This window comes from Orcinus orca, chromosome 4 (assembly GCF_937001465.1).
Source record: "Orcinus orca chromosome 4, mOrcOrc1.1, whole genome shotgun sequence".
Classification (NCBI taxonomy): Eukaryota; Metazoa; Chordata; class Mammalia; order Artiodactyla; family Delphinidae; genus Orcinus; species Orcinus orca.
In genome coordinates, this window is record NC_064562.1 from 39,063,457 (window position 1) to 39,088,278 (window position 24,822).

General features: G+C 35.6%; 1 protein-coding gene and 1 long non-coding RNA gene across 3 annotated transcripts in view; one reads left to right on the top strand and one right to left on the bottom strand.

The window, feature by feature from the left end:
* The window catches only part of ARHGAP24 (Rho GTPase activating protein 24), a 511,224-nt gene that overhangs the window by 76,034 nt on the left and 410,368 nt on the right, over window positions 1–24,822 (bottom strand). The gene's annotated exons all lie outside the window — the stretch shown is intronic.
* On the top strand, window positions 1,845–23,609 carry LOC125964230 (uncharacterized). The gene is made up of 2 exons (XR_007477009.1): window positions 1,845–2,094; window positions 22,387–23,609. It is a non-coding gene; the product is annotated as an uncharacterized LOC125964230 (long non-coding RNA).

The window sequence follows — 24,822 nt, forward strand, 5'->3', positions numbered from 1 at the left end:
TATTTGGATAAATTAAATATTTATAACTTGAATCTTTTAAAATGCAGGAAAGTAGTTTACTTTTGGAAATATGTATATTCTGACTATATTTGTTAAGAAAAGTCCTTTCTTAGGAAAGTAACAATTTATCTTTCAAGTAAATATTGATTTTCATATTGGTCATGTTTTAAAAGTACAATTGTGATACATTTAAATGATTAATGAAAAATGTAAAACCTTAAATAGGCATAGTTTATATTTCCACTAACTTTTCACATTTCTTGGACTCATTCTATCAAAAAACCTACTATTTGTGCTGAGTACATTAACTATAAAAATGATATAATTTATTACATTTTGGGCAGTTGTCTCCCAGATTGTACTGAGCAGTCAATAGGATCTCTGTTTAAATCCAACAATATATTTTGACTTTCAATTATGTCAGAGGCTCAGAATCTAGTTACTTCCTTCTCAGCATCTAATTAAATTCTTCTGATCAAAACTTCTGAGAAATTAAAGTAGAACATTTCCTTGAAAGAGCCCGAGTATCTAGAATTAAGTCTTCTAATTTAGGTTGGCTTTTTTGGGAAACCAATGAATTCAAAATTTTATCTGATTGATATAGAAGACAGGCAGCTAGAATAAATGACATGTATATTCAGATCAATGTTACTCCAACAGTGATGACAGAGATGGAAGTCACAAATGAAAGCAAGTCTTAATGAAATAATCTACAACTTGTAGCAAATGGAATGCCATTCACAGTTAAAGAAGAAAGGCAGAGAGTTTGTTGCCTTGAATGAATCTAAAATTGAAAGTGTTTTTCAATCAGGAGATCCCTTAATAGTATAAACAATGACTTTAATATTGGGGAATATTGGAAAATTTTGGAGAAATGTTTTGGAGTTATACTGAACTTTATATTCCATGTGAACATAACAATAAACCTTTTATTGCAGTGTTTCTCAAAGTGTAATGAAACTCATCTATGTCCAAGAAGATGGGAAGCAACTGAGAACTTGTTAGAAATGCGAATGCTTGGGCCCAAGTCCAACTGAATCAGAAACTGTGATGTTGGGACCCAGTAATCTGTGCTTTAAGATGCCTGCCAGAAGATTCTAATGCACCATAAAGTTTGAGAATCAATACTCTTGTAGAAGAATTTGCTATAACAGGCTGAGGCTATAATTTTAGAATTGGTGTATTTCAACCATACTCATCCTATTAGCTTGTATCCATGTCTTATGCTTTCATTGACAGCCATTCAACCAGAAAGTATTAAGCTTCAAAGCTATGAATCATATAACTTACCTAATTGCTTATTTACATTGTAAATGATTAACACTCTGCAACTAGTTTTGCAAGGACATGTCATTCAAGTTGGGATTACTGACTAGCAAATTTGTGGGCCTCATGAATTAAAGACACCATACTTTTATCAGAGTAAACATTAGAGCATTTATTTTTACACTTGAATACAGATTCTTTATACCACTTTCCTTGGTGCTCAGAGTTTGACGAATGAAACAGAACATTGAATTTGAGGAGACATGCCATTTTTGAAGATCTAGATTAGATCTAGAGGATCTAATCTAGAAGATCTTTTAATTTAATTTAATTTAATTTAATCTAGAAGATCTAGATTAAATCCTCTCATTCAAAATGATAAATCATTTTTGAATAGTGCAAAACTTCAAGATGAATAATAATATCAGTTGACAATTGCAGGGTGAATTACTTTCATGTCTCTTGATTTATTTGGTTTCTACAATAACCCTGGGAGGCAAAGCAGAACATTCATTCATTTATTCAATAAATATTGATTGAGCACCTGTATTGTTCCAGTCACTCTACCAAGTTCTGAGGATACAGCAGGGAACAGAACAAAGGTCTGGACTCATCCTTGAGCTAGATATAGATTTGGAAGTCATCAGTGTGATAGTATAAAAAGATAGAACTGGATGAGGTCCCCAGGGAATACCGTAGCTAGAATAGAGCAAAAGGAGTTCAAGTGAGCACCAACTTTTAGAGACTGAGAGAAGGAAGAGGAATCAGCAAAGAAGACTGAGAAGGTAGGAAGAGAAACAAGAGAGGCTGAGTAAAGAAAGTGATCAGGTGAGTCAAATGCTGTTGAGGGAGTTAAAGAAAATGAGAACTAAGTACAGACCACTAAATTAGGGGAAGCACAGGTCAGGGATTAGACAATATGGATATTACTGGTAACCTTGAAAGATCAACCAGGCCAGCACAAATAAAATCATCATTGGAATGTATTCATAAGATTATGGAAGAGATTGACATGTACAAACTGCTATATTTAAAATAAATAACCAGGGAATTCCCTGGTTCTCCAGTGGTTAGGACTCCATGCTTTCACTGCCGAGGGCTCGGGTTCAATTCCTGGTCAGGGAATTAAGATCCCACAAGCCTCGCAGGGCAGCCAAAAATAAATAAATAAATAAAAATAAAATAGATAACCAACAAGGACCTACTGTACAGCAGCACAGGGAACTCTGCTCAATATTCTGGAATAACCTAAATGGGAAAAGAATCTGAAAAAGAATAGATACATGTATATGTATAACTAAATCACTCTGCTGTACACCTGAAACTAATAAAACATTGTTAATCAACTATACTCCAATATAAAATAAAAATAAAAAGATTATGGAAGAGAGAAAACAGAAACAGCCAGTATAAACAAGTCTTCTAGGCACTTTAATGTATTGAGGAGCAGAGAAATAGGGGCAGTGATGGGTGGGTAGGGGAGTTGTGAGGACAAAGGGATTTAAGATGAGAAACATTACAAAATGTTATATTCTTATGGGAATTATTCACTGGAGAGGGAAAAATTGATGATGTATCAGAGAAGAGGTTTAAAGACTCATCCATATTTCTTTAAAGCTGTGCTCAAAATTTCTCACTCTCCTTAGGATCTTTAATAAGGTCTGACAATTAATATAATTGATTTCCCCTCAAATTTTATTACTTTCAAAATATATAGAACATCTAGAAGAGAATCATTGAAAGAAAAAGAATTCATGCAGAGCAGCTGTTTCTTCACAGCTCTGCCTGGGGGCAACGTAAGGAGGGACTAAGGTTAAATTGATAAATCATTTTTTAAAGTTAAATTTTACTATTTTTATTTGAACACAATTTTTAGTAATTTGCTCAATAGGAAATTTCTGGCAACTTAATTTGGACAATTTTCTTTATACCTTAGTAGTTTTAACTGCCACAGATGCTAATTAGCCAATTTTACATAGCAGCAGTTACATAAAATGTGTTTTGGTATATAAAAAGAATTGATATTTTAAAATAAAATGCTATGATACATAGCTCAAAATTAAATTATTCCTCTCAACAAATGGCAACTAGTAATCATTGTGATAGTATAAAATTAAGAGTAACTCTTTGATTTAGGTTTAAATTCTGTTCTTTTAAGCAGTTAAAATTAACTTTGCAATCAGAACAGCTCAACTGTACACTATGCTTTGTCTCCCATAGTTTATGAATTTTCTGAGTTTCATGAGCTTTCATGTATATATGTTTGGGAGGGTAAGGTGTAAAATTTGTCTTAAGGATCTGGAATTTGAACATAGCCTTTCAGGTAAAGGCACACTACTTCACAGAGCACACATTTATATAATGTGTCAAAAACCTAAACTGACAAGATCATTGGTATTTCAGAACTATCATCACTTCCACTGATAAGGATACTTGGGAATATTTTCCTAACTTGCTTGATAGAAATATATTACATGTTAACTCTATGATTTCCTTAAGTGTAACCTGTTTCCACAATGAATGTTGAAAAGAGTCTCTATGTTCAATCAGTTAATTCCCGACCCTATGTCTGGGGTTAGGAGTGTCACGTAATTGTCCCATTTTCATTACATATAATTCCAAGACCCTACAGAAAGTGTAGGCTCAGAAGGGCACATGTTGCTTCCAAATTGACTACAGACATAGAAGTTCCTATAAAGAATACTATTCCATATCTACTTCTTAATCCAAATTTAGAATGGTTAACACTGCTAGAAGGGCTACAAAACACAGATTTTCTCTTTTTAGTTCTCATATTGGTGATATGAACACATTTTAGGATGATTTCTTTTAAAATAAACACATATGAATACACATACATAACTGCACTGAGGTTGGTTATAGATCATTTGATGTATTCCTTAAAACATGACTCCTTGTAGGCAAGACTTCTTAATTCAGTCTCACACATTTCAAAAAGCTGAATTTCCTTTCAAAGTCTCTGGAATTAAAAATTTTCACTACTTATGATAGGTTAAACCATCAGTTTTCAATACCATCAATATAATGACCATACACTCAGGATTAATAAGTCAGATAGGAAATTTTATTATTAAAGGAAGGTGTAGGATCACTTCAAAGTAAATCAGTTGATGAAGAGATGGTTTAAAACCAAGTAGCATATGTGTTGGCAGAATTCAACTAATACAAGTGAATATTTGAATTTTTGAAAGAAAAATATTTATGGAATCTAAATGCTTGAAGATAATAGGTTGGCAAGTATTCATTACCTACTTGGAAAGATATTGGTAGATCTCTATGTCTGCCTTGGAAGGTGTCAGAAATACTTATGAGAATTAAATATACTGTATGGTTTAAAATGATTCAGTGATTTCAATTAGTGTATAGAGAGTGTTTAAATATTTAGAGAAATCTAGTTTGTCAAATTCATGTTTATTGAGCTTTAACCAAAAACAAATAAAAGTTATATTTAAATCATAACATACAATTTACTAGATTTATATGTAAAATAAGAAAAACTGAAACTATGATTGAAGGCTCAGAAAACTCTAGGGTTCTACATCTTTAATTAATGGAATATTAATTTAAATACAAGTAGTATTGAGGAATGTTTGCCTGACAAAAGGCACCCCTCTTAAACAATTTTTTAAAAAATCCTTGATGGACACAAATTAATTTTAATGCTCAGAAATATATCAAATCCATCTTACTAAAAGACTAAACTTCTTTCTTTTTACTCCAAATTGGATTCAATCTGGCTAATTATATCAGAATTATTATAGAAAGATTTTTCTTGGGCTTTTTAAAAAGTTAATTTTATAATTTTAGGTAATATTAAGTAAGTAAGTGGATGAAAATCTGAAATTCTGCCTTAAAACTATGACTCTCCATAACCATTTGCAGGCAGAAAACATAAATATGGAGTCATGTCTAAAAATCACTTAAAACAAATGAGAACCATACTAAGAGAACCATAATAAAGCTAAAAAAAACTCAGAATATTTCAAGAATTCCTTCCTACTTCTCAAAATAATCTGCAACTACTTCCAAAACCTTATAAAATAGTTATTGTCCTTAGCAAAGAGAAGTATAATGTCCACTCAGGACAACAACAATGTTTCAAGTTCTCATAATTATCCACTTATCCACAAAAATGTTATAATTTAAAAAGCCACCCAGCTTTTATATGAATTTGGATAACTCCAAATGAGAACTTAAAGAGTAACAGAGGCAAGGAAAAGCCCCTAGAAAATGCTCTCAGACCTTTCACGTTGTTTCTGTTTTACTGTTATGTATTATCTTTCATATCTAGTACAAATATCTACTTCTTTGAATTCCTAAAGCTCTACAATTTTCTAGACACATGCAATAAATCAAAATTTGATCCTGCCTGCTGATAGATTGATGCTGTGCATCTCATAATTTTAAATTGAAGAGCAATCAGCCAGAATCCACAAGTCAATTCAACTCAACATACCGTTATTAATTAACATTTAATGAATACCCACGGGTGTCTGCAGTAGCATTAGAAGTCAGTAAACCACTTGCTGTTTGGGGGCATGTAGTCTAATTCATATATAACTACCAATCTAAATCTGACTAAACTCTGAATACAGATTGGCAGATCAACGGACATATTGTTAAGCTAGAGGCAAGATTCCTAAAAAAGAAAAAACAAAAAAACCCAATGAGAAACAATAGAATACCTTTTCAAATATAATGTAAGAAAGTCACCAAAGAGGTAGTAGATATATGTATGCTATCTTTCCTGATCTTTTATGTGGCGGGTGGGACATGGGGGCAAGGGCATAAAATGAATCGATTGACACACATATGTTTATATATATACATCAAGAGAGAAAAAGAAAAGGGATATAAAGTTATTTACTGAAGAAGAATGTTTTATAGTAGAAAGCAAGATTAAATCAAGGTCACTGAGTTTCTCTTCAGTAGAGTCCAAAAACATCTCAGAGTTAGCAAACTCAATATTTTCGATAATGGAAAAACCTGACCCTTTTCAGAAGATGTGAAGAAAGCAAGCCTGAACTAGCTGTGATAGCTGTTGAAAGATCTTTCTTGAATAACTTAATAGAGGATTAAAGGATTATATGACTCCATTCACTGAACATTATTATTTATTGCTCTTTAATATGCATACAAGTTTGACCTCAAGCATATTGAAACCCATGAGGAAGAACTCATGACGGTTTACAACATATTAAAAAGAAAGAAGTGAGCAAAAACAGGGAAATCATTCAGTACCAAAACTAGATGCCACCACAAAACAACCATAAATGGGAAATAGTGGGATTGCTTACCGACTATTACAAGTGATCCACCACCCAAGACAAAAGTTACCATATGAATCCAAGTTAGAAACTTAATTTGTTGATGATTTGTTTGTTTGCCCTTTTAAAAATATTGAACTGGGGCTTCCCTGGTGGCGCAGTAGTTGAGAGTCCGCCTGCTGATGCAGGGGACATGGGTTCGTGCCCCGGTCCGGGAAGATCCCACATGCCGCGGAGCGGCTGGGCCCATGAGCCATGGCCGCTGAGCCTGTGCGTCCGGAGCCTGTGCTCCGCAACGGGAGAGGCCATGGCAGTGAGAGGCCCGCGTACCACAAAAAATAAATAAAAAAATTGAACTGCTTGATGTACAATATTGTGTTAGTTTCAGGTGTACATCTTCTGATTCTTTTCCATTAGAGTTTATTATAAGATATTGAATATAGTTCTCTGTGCTATACAGTAAATTCTTGTTGTTTATCTGATTGTTTGCCTTTTAATCTATAGTTTCTCAGCCTAATAACAGGTTATTATTTTGTAATCTAGAATAAGAATTTGGAAATAATAGTATGTGTCTAAAGAGAGTACTCGTAACAACTGGACATAATTATTGGTTTTTTATACATTGTCTCATTTAATCAATAAAAGTAACCTGTGAGATAAGAATTACTGTGCCTGTTTTACAGATGATAAAACTGAGCATCAGAGAGGTTTTGTTCATTTCCCAATATCACATAGCTAATAAATGGAAGAGTTGGGGTTTGAACAGGTTTCAATTTGACCCCAAAGGCCAATTTTCTTTTTCCATTATTATTGGTTTCTTCAGAATATGCTTGCTCTATGCTGTTTGCTCTTTCAGGAATCACCTTGTGCTCTCTGCACAGCATTTCCTTCCTCCTTTCTTCATTAGAACCTTTAGAGATCTTACCCCAGGGAGAAACCCTGCTGACTTTCCAAGTAAAATTGGTCCCTCCCTCCCTGACTTCCATAGCATTTTGTATGTATCTCTGGGATAGCACATGCAACATTACTTGGTAATTAAAGTGGAGTGGCATCATATAGGCATTTGACTTACTGAATTCAAAAATCTGTGTTCACTATTAATTTTTTAAAAGAAAGTACTACCCTTAGTGGTATAAATTTCCAAGTATCAGGCCAGGCTCCATTAAGAGAGAATGTACCAGATATCTTCCACATGCCCCTTCAAATACACGCTGCACTTTTCCACCCAGCTTCCTCCCAGGGAGACTAACTTGCATGGATGATAGTACTGGATTCCCATCCTTATAGCTTTCCACTGGGTTGGGCCATAGGCAGCCATGGCAGAGATAGGAGGGAGGAAGAAGTGTGAGATCAGGGTATTTATTTCCCTGGCTCCCTAGCTCTGGGGTTGCCTTGAGTCAGCTCTGTATTCTGACCAAAAATCACTACTGGACCCTAGAAGACTTTACTACATGGCACTCTTTTTCAGAGTTCCACTAAGACCTCTCTGCCGTTGCCCCTTACACCGCAGACTGGAAAAGCTCCTTCACTATTATAAGACCCAGGTTATTTCACTATTGTTTATAATCCCACACAGCCTATCCACACTTTTTAAGTAATACCTTTCTTCAAATTATGCTAATTTGAGTTTGTCACCTTTTTCAATTGGGACTCTGATTAAAACAGTTAAGTTTAAGTAAGTGATGCATTTTGCACCTTTTAAATCACAACATTCTCCTCATTTCTAAAGCCTAGATATGTAGCAACTTCAGTGCAAAGAAAAAACAATAAACTTACAATTAATTTAATGCCACACCTATTTAAATTTTATATACTTTCAGGATTGCCAAGACATCGTGAGGAGTACAGAACGCATTTATGATATGCTTTCTCCACCAGGACATTATAATCTTATTAAGGAGACAAAGCATGACACGGAAGAAAATTATAAAGAAAGCATGAACTGAACATAGTCAGATGCAATCATTTATGATACAGAGAATAAGAGGTATCATTTGTTAAGAAAGTAAGAAATAAATACTGATTTATGTAATCAGGAAGAATGTTCTGAAAGCGGGGGAACTTGAAAAGTGTTTTGATAAACTGTCTCAAAGTCCAGGTGGCGTTGTAGTCGGGGAGGGAATGTAAGTGCATGTGGAGCTCAGCGGGTTTGAAGACCTGGCTCAGATGTCCCTTCTGCAGTGAAGGTGCCTCGGACTGAGTTGGCTTTCCCATGCTCTGGACTTCTTCCAGCCTACAACTAAGCTCTGAGAAGCTCTGCAGCCCCCACAAGAGCCTTCTCTTTGGTTCCATGTCCCCTGAGCCTTCCTTAGCTCTTCCTGTATATTGCCATCTTTTTCCAGGCTCACTGTTTGCAAATAACTGCTTCATTATTAGAAGATTCCTGAGACAGAGAGAGTAGCAGCAAGGCATCACTTTCTGGATGAGTTCATCCTCAGCAACAGGACATGGCAGGTACCAAACTAAAGAAGAACCATTGATACAAAGATGATTAAGTCACAATTCTTGTTCATAAGTAGTGTGCCATCTAGTAGAGGAAATTAAGAAGTATATGAATCTCCACTTTCTATTCCCAATAAAAGCAGGGGCATCGTGGGCAAATGCAGTGCTTAAACATATACAAATGTATACATACATTCATATATATACTTGCTCACACACAACACTTTTGCTGGGAACGAGGTATCAGACAGAAATTCATTTGCACATGAGCTAATAAAAAAGAGAAAATATATAATGTTGAAATCACTCATGAAGTCAATTTCAAAGAGTTTGAAGTGCAAGATCCTTGATAAATATCAAGATAATACTTTTTTGAATTGAATTTGTCGTGATGGATCTACTTAGGTTTCATAAAGGGATTCAGGTGAGAAAAATATATTGAACATTTAAATACATGTATAATTGTAAATAAAATAAACCAGATTTGTTTTGCTATCCATTTTTAAGTTGGCAGCTATAGGAATACCAAATGATAAGTTGGCCACAGGGGGGCTTTCTCTTTTTCTTAGAACCTGGGAACATATTAACACTAAGAATATATTAACAACTACAAAGAAGCAAGGTGGTAATTTGAAAATTCAATACAGGGGCTCAAAGTTTGGTCAAGGCTGAGCCATTATTCCACAGTAAGATGTCTGAGAAAGCAAGATTTCTTGCAAATCATAGTTAACTTTCTTTTCATTTTGCATCTACAATGAAAATTTTAAAAAATTAATCAGTTCCTTGCATATTCAGTCTCCCTTTTCACCAATACGTGCCCTCTTGCCAGGACGTTAACCTTCTCCTTCATTTAAAATATAAATAATAAAAATATCTCTCTGATTCATAAGGAATAGTGTGGACTGGTAGGTGAGGGGAACCTGCCTTGACTAAGACCCCTGTTTAAATACAGGAGATCACAAATTTCATGTAGCTCAGCCACATCTCCTTTATCCCGTTCCTCATGAAATTTTGGCTGTGAATCAACCTATTATTGACTTTCAACAATGCTGGAAACTTTACTGTTCAATATTATGCACTAAAAAATCTCAAACGCTATTAATGATGAAACTTTGATATCTATTATTTACTATATGAAATATGGGGTCAGTATGGTGATTTTTTCCCTATGATTTTCCATAAACCTTTTGAGTTTTCAGCTTATTTTAGTTTGTAGAGCAAAGATTAGAATGGTACAAAATTTAAGGAGCACCAAAATACTTAGTAATCAAGATAAATGATATTTTAATAACATATTTAACCAAAACAAATTAACATAAAAAATCCATCATGAACAAAATATCAAAATAAAGGCAAGATTACTATTCCTGATTCTTCCTTTTGCCTTAGGTTCCAATATCACTATTACTGATCCTGGCCCTGTTAGTTTGAATATTATCAACCCCAACTAGTACTTTCTTTCTAAACCCCCTTTTCTGCCAAGTGAGGATACTCCCTGTCTTCCCAATGATACGGTCGTCACCATTTATTTGACTCTGAGAAACAGCAGAGAGTGATACAAGCAACTTCCTCACATAAATGATGAGTTTTAGTATGCTGGAAAAATCTATAATGTACACTTTATATGCTGGTAGTGGTTACCATAATTCTGAAATATTTGTGATGGGTTTTCACTATCTTCCTTTTGTGAGAAGACTGAAGAAGAAAAACATATATAAGCTGCATAGTCTCTTTATTTTAAAGCTCCTGCATATAATACAGCTCCTGGACTACACAATGTGTCTGGCCTCTAGCACCAGGTTAAATACAGCTTAGCACTGACCTTGTGCCAAGATGAAATGAGCCGATGGCCTTATTTCAGCTCCTTCTTGGCAGATGTCCAGTGTACTAATTGGCACTGAGGTGACAGCATCATGAAACCAACCAAGGTGAATTAAATGTGAAAAGTAACCCATGGACACAATTTCAGATAATCTACATACTTGAAACCAGGCATATGAAGTTTTATTTTTCTTTGCTTCACTAAATGTGAGGGGGAAATTAACTGCTTTTGACAGTCCTGCTATCATTATAAAGTAGAATGTTCTTTATATGTATTTAAGAATAAGGTACAACAATGAGCTTTATGTTCCAGGTAAGACTGATGTTCAATGGAAACCAAACACAAGGGAAGCTTCTCCTCATACAAAACACATGAAAGCAGGGCTCTTCGTCTACTTGCTTAACATTTTCAATTAAATTCACTGGGTAAAAAGCACAGAGTCATTTTCTAAAAGGGAAGAAAGAATTGGAACAACAGATGACGGGGCAGATGAAGGAAGAATAGAAAAAGGAAGTGTACAGTGTGAATATGGATACAGTACATAAGTCCATTACCACAACTTGTTTTTAAAACTCTAAACAACAGATTATGTTTTCTGAAGATATAAGAGGATTAAAAAAAATTTCTTCTACTTAAATGAGATAATGTACACAATGTGCTTAGCTTAGTGACTGGCCCATGTGACCTGAAGAGATGCTGATTAACAAATCACCCTCTTTTCTCCCCTTTTCTGGAGAGTAAAACTAATGATTCATTGTTCTCCTTGTTTGATAACATCTTTCAATGCTATGGAAATGCTTCCTTTCTTAGAATTGTGACTCTATCTCCACCTCCGAACCCAAAACTTCTTTAATACTTTTTCCTAATTGAAGACAAGTACACATTAAATATAATTCAAACTTCTTCTGAGCATATTACACTAAATTAAAATACTCAAGTAACTAATTTTGACAAATTCTCTGTCACCTGCGCCCTGACCATAATTTTAGATCTGATCCTCCAATTAAAGGCAAGAGTTAAGCATTTGTAATTTGTTCTTTACCAGTCTACTTGTAAAGTCTTGTGATGTGACAAGGAGCACTCACCAACAATACGTGTTTTGCTTCGAAACTTCAATTCAGCAGACATTTAATAATATGGTGACAAGAGCACTTTTTTAGTAGTTTAGCTTCACAGAACCATTATTCCGTTCAAGGAATGGCCACCTAAGCCACTGAAACAAACCACTTATATGTACTTATTTATTTATTTGCTTTCTTTTTGATTGTTTCATGCAATCAGAAAATAAATCATATAAAAATAGAGTGACTCTTTAGTATTTAATTTTTAGATGCCATTTAGGCAATAGAAATATTCCATTCATAGGTCTAAACAAAGGTAAAATAATTCTCAATAGCTTTGAATATTGCACATTCTCAAAAACATCATAATCATATTGCATTAAAAAGCAGTACTGATGTAAATAACAATTTGGATCTTGTCAAATTTTATTTAGTAGCATTTCTCAAAGGACATTCTGGAGAAAATAGGTTTAACCATCTAGCTCTATACTCAATATTTTGTAATAACCTATAAAGGAAAAGAATCTTAAAAATATATATATATATTTATAACTGAATCACTTTGCTGTATACCTGAAACTAATACAACATTGTAAATCAACTATACTTTAATAAAAAAATAAAATAAAAACACCACTGACAGAAAAAATAAGTTATCCAGGATCAAATCCATCTGAGAAGCTACAGGTTACACTAAATTAAATAGATCTAATTTCTGCAGAACTTCTCAGTCTCAACATTTAAAAATGTTCTACGAAAACTCCAAGAAAGGATAATATGCAGGGGATCCCTTACATACTTGCCTATAGAAATTTTTCTTTGCAAGTCATCTCAAGGGATTTGTGTTTTATGCCATATGCCTTAGAAAACATTGCTTTTTATGCAGTCATTATACTGTACTGATGACTAGAGTACATATAAAAATCATATGGGGAGGGTTTTAAACAACTGGGATAACTGGGTCTAATCCAGATCAAGTGAATCAGAATCTTTGAGGATGAGACCAGAAATTTGTATTTTTAAAAAAGGTCCTAGGGTAGTTTTGATGTTTTAAACACCCTGGGTTTTTTGTTTGTTTGTTTGTTTTGGTTTGGTTTGGGTTCGGTTTTTAAAGAATGCTTCAAACTGTAAGCAGTTTTAAATCTTGAAGTTGTACATTGCAGTAGCTTCACATTACTAACAGTGGAAGTTTTCAAATATATCTCTTTATAGAGTTAACTTAATAAAATTTTTATACTTATTGAACTATATTCTGAAAAGAATACACCAAAATATTATGGCTATACAATGAGTCCTAAGGTGAACAAATAACAAGATTTTTAATAAGAACAAAAACTAAAAGCTCACTTTTAAGTTACAATAGACTAGCTGCAGTAAAATCAAATGTAGTATATACCAGTGCTCTTAGCATTGCCATAGGTCCAGCATATATCAGAAGATTTTTAGATTTTAGATGCTTTTGACCAAAGATCAAAATGTTCAGTTAATTAGAAAAATTCTTTGACCTTTTCCCCCTCTATCACATGGAGTGTAGAAGTATACAAATTTCTCATTTAAGAAAAAGTTAAACACAGTGTTTTTGATCTTTTTGATAAATCAGAAGAACTATTTCCCCATAAACCCCCATAAACCCCATAAACCCTCAGTTGATTATTCTTAAAGCATGCATGAAAATAATCTACTTACTAAAGAAAAAAATCAACAAACTGAGACATGGCACAGAACAATTAAACCTTTCACCAAAGCCCAGGTCAATTTCAACTTGAAAATATTAAGTTTTCATCAAATTATAAAACTCTGGTCACATCTGATTGACATTCTGTTCCAGAGAGTACTGATCAGCTTTTTAAAGCGGATTTGTGACTCAGCCCAAGGGGAACATGTTACAAATAAGGGCCACCCATGATTACCAGACCGTGGAGGTTTTATTTTCTTCTCTCAGTCAACCTTAAAAATGAGTGGCCAGTTAAAAGGTTTGAGGTTATTTGAGTCAGGGAACTATGATGTTGTATCAACCTACATTGGAAGGTACAAGTGTAAAGGCACTAGATCCACTCAATGTGACCATTTGGAAACAAAACTTCCTGGGAAAGAAAATATCATAATCTCTAAATTAGACCAGCAGGCTTCAGTTGTTATCTATGTGTGCTGTCTGAGTTGATAGAGACTTTAAATCAGGAGTCTCTACCACGATGGAAGTGTTATATATTAAATACACCCTGAAGAGTAGGATTCACTCAGTATAACCCAAATGCCATTTATAGTTTGGTAAATATGTGGCCAACAGAATGAACCATCTCTTCTGGTCCGTAAGGCTACAATGAATATTCACTTTCTGTTTGGCAAACAAATAACTCCTTGGCTGCAAGTTGGACTTCTTGAAGGAGCAGTAGTATAATAAAGTTGTTAAAGCAACTGGTAAGTTATTTGGCTTAATTACTTTCCCATGTATCTTTTCAACTTCCTTGCTGAGTAAATAAAATGCACCTTTCAAGAAGTCAAACTATCACTTAACAAACATGATTGATCCTATAACATATTATATTATGGTTAGGATTCTAAAACACCAAGTTAAAATCTGTTCACCCATTAAATGGTCTACCACGTCTACTATGTCTAGTCTACTATGAGACAGGTAGTTGAAATGTAAGGAAGGAGAGTTCTTACAGTTTCAAGGTTCTTGTCAGTTATTTTTTTTGCTCCTTGGTTTCCCATAATGGATCCTGACAAGAAACTTTCTTACTACTCCTTTGTCAATATGAAGGAATAAAGTTAAAATGAAGACAGATCTCCACAACATAAATAACTGCCTTTGATTGATGTGCAACTCAGATTGGTAAATCATTAATTTTTCTTACTTTTTTATGATATATTTCTAGTACCAAAAACAAATTAGAAAGTATGACTGCCCTAGAAGAAGTAACTGGCCCTGAAAAGATTTCTTTTACCAGAAGAAAACAAGGCGACTGCACTTAGTGAATTAAGATAGTGTAAATATTAAAAGGTTAACTTTGCCTTTAAGAATGCAGGCCACTGTTGGAACTGTGAGGGCACACGGTAAGTGTAAACAAAAGAGAAAAGTAATATTTACCGTATGCCTACTATATGCCTGCCAAGCACTATGCTTGGCATTTTCACACATTTTACTTTATTCAATTCTCAGAATAATCCTACAGTGGAGGTTTTATAGTGTCTATTATACAGATGAGATAACCAAGGAGTAGAAACATTGAATACTTCTTTGACATCCAAGAGTCACTTGTTCCTGGGCAAAGTACTGATATTCACTGGGCTCCTTTTTGTCCATGATTGAGAATTAGACTATTCTTCATGCCTACCTTGTTTTAAATTAAGTGGCAAGTTTAATGGAGAGGTCCACATAATCTTGGTTTTGTTCATAGTCATGGTAATAATAAATAAGAACACATTTCAAAGAAGGTAGCAGCAACTTAATTTTGTTCAGACCCAATTTTCCTTTGGTTTCTCCATCTCAACCATTCTGAATACCATAAAGTCTTCCCTTACAACTTTTGCCCCATTCTTGACTTTTCCTTCTTCCTTCTCTCTCGCAAAAGTATAACTTGTTACCAGTTCAGGCACTTCCACTCATAACTCCTCTCTCCTTAGCCAGTTGCTTGGATGCTTTAAATTTTTCTTATTCCTAAAAATGTAATAGGTAATCCAGGAAAAAAAAAAAAAAAAGTTGAAGATGAAGTAAATTGGGGAAATTTATAACACCATACTGACCATAAGAGATGCTCAATGTATATCAGCATATTAAAATCTCTGAAAAGTAATTCACTCAAGCAACTTGAATACCTTGGTATACGCTAGCATTTTCTAAACTTAATTGATCTAAAAACATTTGCTCCCCTTTAAACATGGACAAATGATCTGAGGAACTCAGTTTTATAAATTAATATTTTGTACGGTACATATATAAAGAGTTCAGGTCTGCTGACACAAAATAGTCTTATCTAACAGTCAGATCATAACATACACTTGCTTAAATGTCACCACCAAAGCTATCCTTAGATGACTTGGTAGGGACGTACATGTTTAAGTAATTCATTTATCATATTTCTGTATCAGCAAAACATGCTGCTGTGTAGAAAGCTGAGAATCATGTAGGAACTACTCTTGCTCCTCTTGGGAGCAAAATTTACTGTATTTTCTCTAGAAGATTAGCAACATCTTTACCCTGAGTACTCCCAAGAAGATAAACAACATCTCTAAGGCCAGAAGGCTTAATCATAAAAATTAAAAATGTAGTTATAGACAAAGCTTTGCCAAATGTGGTGAAAAAAGGAATGAAAGAAAAAGAAAAGAAACAGAAAAATAGAGAGAGATAAAAGAGACAGATGGGACCTTGAGGAAGGTTGTATGCCATCCAGGAAAGAGTGATTCTGGAGTATTTACTCTGCAGTTTATGGATGAGGACAATTATATATACTTCAACACATATACCTATAGGACACAGAATTTTTGCAGGCTTGACATAGTTAAAACTAATATATAAGGGAGTTTCTTCACTAGCTTTTATCTCCTCAGTGCCTTCGGTAACCAGCGTTCTCCATTTCCCTCTATAAAACAGGTTTGTTTGTTACTCACAGGACCCTAAGTTTTGTGGCTAGTTCCTTTTTTGTATGCCTGCTTACTTCTGCTCCCACCAGCTGGGTAAATTGTGTTTGTTGCCAAACGTAGTATGTTAAGTCAGACTTCTTGCAAATGTCATGAAAAAGTTATTCAGTCAAGAAACTTGCATAACTTACTATACACTAGCATTTCTTAAACTTATTTGATCTGAAAACATTTACTCCACTCCAATACCTATAGACAAATGGTCTGAGGAACTCAGTTTCATAAATATTATTTTGTAGTGTATAAAATATGAAGTGTTCAAATATGGAGGCAAAAAACAAAGAGGAGTGTTCTATGAAAACTAGTTTAAGGATTTGTTGTACAGGACGGACATAAAACAACGTTACTATTAAATTAGATGTGAGCAAGACCAAAGTAATTATTGGTTTTAAAAAACTCATACCTCAGTATACCTACGTGATTTTAAAAACAAATCATAGGAATCTGGAAAGGTTCTGAGCTCACATTACTTTGCAAGTGTATTTGTAAAGAAACTGAATATGAAAATTACAAGTGATAAATTATAGGAGCAACTTCTGCAAAAAAGACAAGAAGAAAACCAATCATTTGACTCCTACTCAAAGAAAAGAGCTTGGCCTCACATCAAAATTGGCAAATGCATATACATTTAAATGTTTTAAATTGGTATAAAATTTCTACATTGTGTGTGCCTTGTTTGACAGTTCCCTGCTTTACCCGAAACTTTTAGTGGAGTAATTAATTGAACATCTTCTAGTCCAAATGTCGTGGTGAAGACGGTTTCATATGTATGGCCATGATACTATGCAAAGGTATCTTATGGGTACCTGCTCTTCTTTCTAAAGGAAGCTGTCATTTTCTGCTATTTCAAGAGGAAAAATCAACAGGGTAGAGTTCAAACATGAGTGGAATTTGGAAGACTGATTTTGTTCAATACAAAAGCATCAGGTCTGGAAGCCCTGGCTCAGCATTTCTGGGCCCCAGGAGAATCTCATGACTTTGCAGAGCCAGGAACACTCTTTCTTCTGTATGAAAAAAGTTTTGGTATTAAAAATGATCTGCAGGATAATACAACTTTAAATTCCTCACATTACTTAGTTTTGCATGTAAATGAATGTTAATTGTGCTTGCTGCATACTCTACTCCTTCTCAAACTCAGTCCAAATGATCAGCCAATCCATCCTGAATAGTTAAGAGAAGAAAAAATACTGATAGAAAGCATTTGATATTAAGAATATGTAAATATATAGATGAGCAGGTGGACATTGTCAAACAGCTGTTATAGACCACTAGAGTAAGTTCTCTATTCAGTTCTCTATTCTCTATTTCTGTGTTTTCTCCAATTTTGCTTTGCACCACAGGTTGGAAGAATAAGCATTTTAATGCACACATCTTTTTTGTTCTTCTGACTTCTTTGTTATGTTAGCCATTTTAATGTTGCAGAACTTGGTAGATATTGCTACATTAATATTTATCTTTATTACCTTAATTACTCTGTGAATATTTTTATCATGTGAGGCTCGTCACATTTTAAAAATATTATCTTGCTGGATATGGATTACTTTAAATAGTATTATATATTACAGATGGAGATAATGAAGTTCAAAGATATTTTGGGATTTTGGAGAGTATAGGAAAGACGTTAGACTTTTAATTTACTGTTTTGTTTAAATTTAATTTTACCTGGGAGTTGAGCAGATGATATCTCAAAGTATATTTTGTTTCCAGAACTTAAATGATTTTTGCCACATAATATCAGCCTTATTTCTTTATCACTGGATACTATCTTACTACCTTTTCACCTTTAAATAATAATTTCTCCGTCTTCTTTTTCCATGTTGACTCTATCTCTACATAATGGAAATCGTCAAACCAAAAGTAAAGAAATAGTGAGCTCTGAAAGTGTGCAGATGAAGTGAAGATAGGAACTGAAATGTGCTACTGAACAGCGCTTGTAACACAGCCAAAGTCATTTACTGATTAACTGACCTTGTCCCAAATGCAAGGGAGGAAAAATTCTACTTTGGTTACCAATATAGTTTTGTTCTCTTCTTATTTGCATTTGATAAATAAATTTCAAGCAATCTATCTAGTATGGAAATTTTTATTCCCTCCAAAGATTTTTTTTCTTCACAAAGTAGGGATTTCCCAAAATGAAGCAAAGAGTACTTTTAACTTTAAACACATTTACTAATAAGCCGGTGCTTTAAAATTTTCCAGAAAAGTTATCTGATTACTTTGTTTTTAATGCAGGATTCAACACAGTTATACCTTAAGCCATTAAAAAACTTATATACATATTAAATCCCTATAAGACTGATTGGAATAACTCTTTTACATCTTTCTGGATGTTTGTATTTTCTTAAGAAAAGTAGTGAACCAACAAGAACTGAATTCTGCCAGCTGGTCAACTATCCCGGTTCGATGTTTTTGAAAATGCATCAGTCTTTATGCAAATTCACATCCTGACATTCTTCTTTTTAAATGATTTACCAAGTGCATTTTTTGATCTTACATGTATCCTAGACAAACTCTACTCAGAAAGGTATCTCATCAGCTCCAGCCTGAGGCAGTCATCTTGTTCTTTAATCAGTGAAAAGGGTGCGACCATGTGGATACAAATACATACCTAAGAGGGTATGTGTACGCATGTTTAGGCACGGAGCTGCCAGTGATCTATGCAAAGGGCCTAGGAATAAAATACTATTGTCAGTTCAAGCAAATCATGCTGAAGTTTTATCAGATAGTCCTGTGTCCAGCAGTAATGTACCACTGGGGAAGTTGCTGAAACTCCTTGAGCCTACCTTCTTCATGTGTAAGATGGAGATGACTTTTGTCTACTGACAGTTCTTCAAACAAGAGTATAATAATTGGCTTAATAATAAGAACAACAACGACAATAATAATAATAGTTAAAAAGAAGGCATTTTGGGCTTCCCTGGTGGTGCAGTGGTTGAGAGTCCACCTGCCGATGCAGGGTACACGGGTTCATGCCCCGGTCCGGGAAGATCCCACATGCTGCGGAGTGGCTGGGCCCATGAGCCATGGCCGCTGGGCCTGTGCATCCGGAGCCTGTGCTCCGCAATGGGAGAGGCCACAACAGTGAGAGGCCCGCGTACCGCAAAAAAAAAAAAAAAAAAAAAAAAAGAAGGCATTTCAAGAGAGAGAGTAACAGTTCACTATTTTTGGACCCAATTTCATTTGGAGACCTTTCTTAAAACCAAAACAAACAAACAAAGCAAAACAAAACCCCAACCCTTCCCACCAAAAAAATCCCCCAAACGAAAAACCAAAAACCTAACCAAAAAAAAAAAAAGGGAGCAGTAAATTGCTACATGGGAAAAATGTTGTATACCTGCTCCATCTTCACCCCTGCCTCAACCCACAGTGGACACACATACACACACACAAAACTTTATCTTCCCGCTGCCCCAAGCATTTCTTTCCCTCCATCACTTGTCTCACTCTGCCTGTCAGTTTGACTGCTCTTCAAGTTGCAAAAAGAAAGGAAGAAAACTGGAAAGCCATAGAAATAAGAATAAATGATGAGAAAATGTCATAAATAAAGAATGAAGAAGATAAATGAGAAAGAACAAATATAAGAATGGCGGGAGGAAGCTAAAGGAATAAGAAAGGCAGTAAGACGAGAGCCACAAGGAGAGAGAAGTGGAAAGCTGTTAGCTTCAGTGTTAATACTGATGACAACATTAATTTGTTTATTGGGACGCCAAATGGAGGCCTCTCCAGTGGCCTGCCCCAGGTCACAAACCAAAATGAAGTCAGCCTGCACTTAGGGGAAATGCCTCACTGTCACAGAAATCTAACAGCAATCACAATCATCCAACTCAGCTTACCCTAGAAAACAGGGCCTGCCAGACTTATAAGGAAATCCTTGACCTCCTAGCCAATCATGCCCTGCTTCACACTGCAGATTTCTCCAGCTCTATAAACACACAACTAAATAAGCAAAAAAAAAAAAAAAAATCTATTTACATGAAGTGTATAGAGTGGTTTCCCACACACCTGTCTTTTGAATGAATATTGACTTGAAGTGGGTGGTGCTTTTGCTTGAAAACTGATCAGTGTTCACACTAGCATTCACACTGAGAGTATCATGGAGTGGGGATTGACTTGGTGTGTCACTTTGGATCCTTTCAAAAAAGAACTCAACCTGTGGGAAGAAGGATTGAGACCTCCACATCTGTCCCATGATAGTGGGAAACTGCTGAAGAGGAGAAAGGATCACGTGATGTAGTGCCCAGTGCCTTTTAATCATATCATCCTCAGTATGGTACATAAGCAAAGTCTAAGGTGGAAGGGTTTCAATAAAGACAATAAAATCTATAAGAGATGTTTAAACCAAACTCCATGAAAGATTTTGAGAGTTCAAAGAAGTGTACTTTATAGTGCTTTATAGAAACGCATCCAGCACTTTATACCCCATAAGCACTCATGGGGTATAAAGTATTCACTTTAACATTGGAGTGTGATAGATCATGAAGAGAAGATAATGTCTTGAGTAGCAATCCAGAAAATTCTATATTTGAATAGAGGATCGAGATAGAACATTGCAATTAGGTGACATTCAAAAAAGATCCCCAGGGCTTCCCTGGTGGCGCAGTGGTTGAGAGTCCGCCTGCCGATGCAGGGGACATGGGTTCGTGCCCCGGTGTGGGAAGATCCCACATGCCACGGAGCGGCTGCCCGTGAGCCGTGGCCGCTGAGCCTGCGTGTCTGGAGCCTGTGGTCCGCAACACGAGAGGCCACAACAGTGAGAGGCCTGCTTACCACAAAAAAAAAAAAAAAAAAGATCCCCAGAGCAGGAGCAGACAATGACAGTTGCAACATTGGGATCTGAAAGGACAATTGAGAGAGCAAGCATGAAACACTGCCAAGGCCTCTGAGCATCAGTAGAATAAGGAGATAGTAAGGAGCAAAATATATTGGGATAGAGGAACTTTAACTCCATGACCCCCAAATAAACAAATAAATAAACACACTGTGCTTGCTATGCAAATGAAACTTCAAGAAGAGGAATCTGGCACCCACTTCTAAACACATTCTAGCCATGAGCCACTTCTACAAAGAAATTCTACAATAACACTAGTGGGGAGACTTCAGGAGGCTAGAATTCCCAGCATGGGATTGGGGAAGAAGGGTTCAAATAAGAGAAATATTGTTTTCTTGGTAGGAGATGACCACAAGAGAAATAGATGGACGTTTCTTTGAGATTGGGGGAGAAAATTCTTCTAAAGAGAACAATTATAAGAAAGTGATTAAGAACTGGTAGGAAATCTAAAAGAAAGGTATTAACCTGACAATTGCCAAACGATGTTGATTACCTAATGTCAATAAAATAAACTACAGCAAATATTCCTGTTACATTTCTATTACTTCATTAAAACATAGAAATTTGGTTTAATTATCCCACCAAATATTCTCTTTATTTAGCTATACCTGATTTCAAGGGGCACATGCTTACTTAGGAGCGGTAGCTCTTTGTGTTCCTATGTTTTTGTTTCAATAAGGTAATTATTCTTATGAATTTAGTCACAGAGGCCATTATCTTTACATTAAAGTACTCTCTACCATGGAATTAAGGTAATTGATCACTATAGACCATGATGTAAGATCTATATGCAACCACTGGAAGAGAGAAATGACCTATAGATCTTTCAGACAGGTTTTGGGAACTAGCATTAAATTTCCATGTTATCAGGCAGGCAGCTTAGAAACAATATCAAAATACTAAGAAATAATATGTGAATGATCTAGCACTTAGCTTTTTAAAGCTGGTTTGTTGATCATTTGTCCTCCATAAGCCTGTTAAGCAAAATTCCCATATAATACTCTTCATTCATACATTGATTGTATCATTTGTCTTTAGATTCAGCTCTGACTTCAAAAATGGAACAGGCAGAAGTCAGGCTGGATACGTATTAAGGAATTAGGAATTAGAAATATGAATTCTGCCATAAAATATTGATGCAGAACATCCCATATCAATAGTTGCAAAAACTAAAAAAAAAAAAAAAAAAGATCTCCCCTGCAAAGAGTTTTTCTCAGGAAACAAACACAAAAGATGGAAATCCCAGATGCTCAGAGGGCATGGGACGAATTCCATGTCACTTATATATGTGTCTTTCATGAGTGTCTTGCTGGCTGGATCCCAGGTGATCTTCTTTGGGATGAATGCCTTTAACATGAGAAACTGGTCATAGTACAGACAAATTTCCACAGGCTGCGCCAGTCCTGGTTCTAAGCTCACCAGTGTAAACTTCTCCATGGCAAGCTACAGAAGCTGGCATCAGTAAATAAGTAAATTATATCCTTCATTTTGATTCCTTTACCAGTGCTCTGTTTTGTCTCCTGCCTGTTAAATACTGTAAAGAATAATGTAGGGTTTAGTCGTCCACTGTCATTAAATTCCTAAGTTATTCAACTTTGCCTAGAGTTGACAAAGGAAGATGAACAAAATTTCCGCCATCAATCATGTTGTCTGATGTGGATGTGAAACAGAGCAGGACCCTATGGTCCTTGCCTCCCATGTCCTCAGCCTGCCTTTTGTCTGTGGAAAAACTTTAGCCAAAGAATAGTTTAATCAGAGAAGTGAGAAAATGCAAAGAAAGGAAAACAGTCCAACAAGACTAAATAATGATAGTGTAGTCATTAAGCATAGTCAATGACCTTTAGATCCTCTTCAAGGGCTATAGATAATATTCTGAGCCATATCCTTTTAGCTGTCTTATAGAGACCAAAACTCCCACCAGGTGGAAGAAGTTTACGTGACAACCAGATCGTAGCCATGATGTAAGCTGCCACATTTCCAAGAACTGGTGTCAAAGAAATGGGAAGAAACAGACCCTGGAACTGAAGATTAACTGTACTTAAAACAATCAAGATGATGCTGATGAGACCACCGCATGACCAATTTCAAGATGATTGTCAGAGCTGACTGTGCTGTTTCTGCATGTAGCCCCCTCCCTTAACCTATGAAAACTCTTGCCCACTGATTGTCGGGGTTGCGGGGGGGAGTGGGCCTTGGGACAGGAGTCTGCCCTCCTCCACCCAGGTTGCCGGCCTTGGAAATAAAAAAAACTTTCCTTTCCACCAACCTTGCCTCTTTATTGGCTTACCGGACCCCCACTTTCAGTAACAGATGAGCCTATTGTGTCTTCAAAGACCACCAGAAGAACGTTAGTCATAGAGGAGGAGAGGAGGAGAGAGTGGACTATATGCACTTTTCTTGGAACCTCTCCCTTACTTTTCTGGTTGTTTCTCCTCCTTTGGATAACTTTATCTTCCCCATAAATAGTGACCTTCTGGTGTGAGGTTCTTTCTGAGGAATCTCATTTGCTTCGGCAAGCTTGGCTATTAACCCTGGTGTGATGGCTCTTAATTTTACATCTCCATCTCTTATATAGATGAAAAATGTACTATACTGAGTTCAAACATAAAGTATCCCCAAATAAGAATCATCAATTTCACCCCCAAATCTGCATTTTCTCTTGACTTTCTTGTCTTGTTTGGAAGTTACTCTAGTCCTACTGTACGACTCTTTAATCTCCCCATGGATGCCCCAGACCTTATCAGTCTCTTAGCCCTGTCAATACCACTTCCAAAGTCGTTGCACCTCTCCAGTTTACACCTCTCATCAACTGACGCCCACTTCCCTAGTTCAGGTTGTCATTATCTCTCACCTAGATTACTACACTGTCTCCTCACGGTACCCCTATCTCTGATACCTTCCATTAGCAATTCCACTGCTACATTGACCCCATGCAATCTTTAGGATAGACATTTGTTAAGTGTGTACTTACTGATGCCTGCCGACTCTGTTCAGGGATTTAGAAGTGTTTGAAACAAAGTTCCTGTCCTGATGGATTTTGCATGCTACTGTCATAGATTTAATTTGATAATTCTTCTGATTCAAAATCTTTGATAGCAATCCATCATCAGAGAACAAGGTCCCCAGTTCTAGAGGCACACAAAGCCCTTGACAATCTTGCTTCAAAAATCTTTCCAGTCCTCTTTTCAATTGCAATCTTACTCTTCTCACTTTTTAAAAAATGTTTTATTTTTTTATTCTAGCTGCCTTTGCCTGGACATGCTTTTATTTATGTATTCCCTCCCTCCCTCTTTATTTATTTGCAAAATTTCTATTAAAGACCTAGCTAGAAAATTTCACTTTCAGTGAAGTTATCCTCGCTGTTCCAGCCAAGCTTAATTGGTGCCTCCTTTGTGTCTGTTTGTTCATGCCTCTATCACTGCCTGTATTCACAGAATATTACAATTCTTTGCTTGCATCTGTGTCTCCCCCACC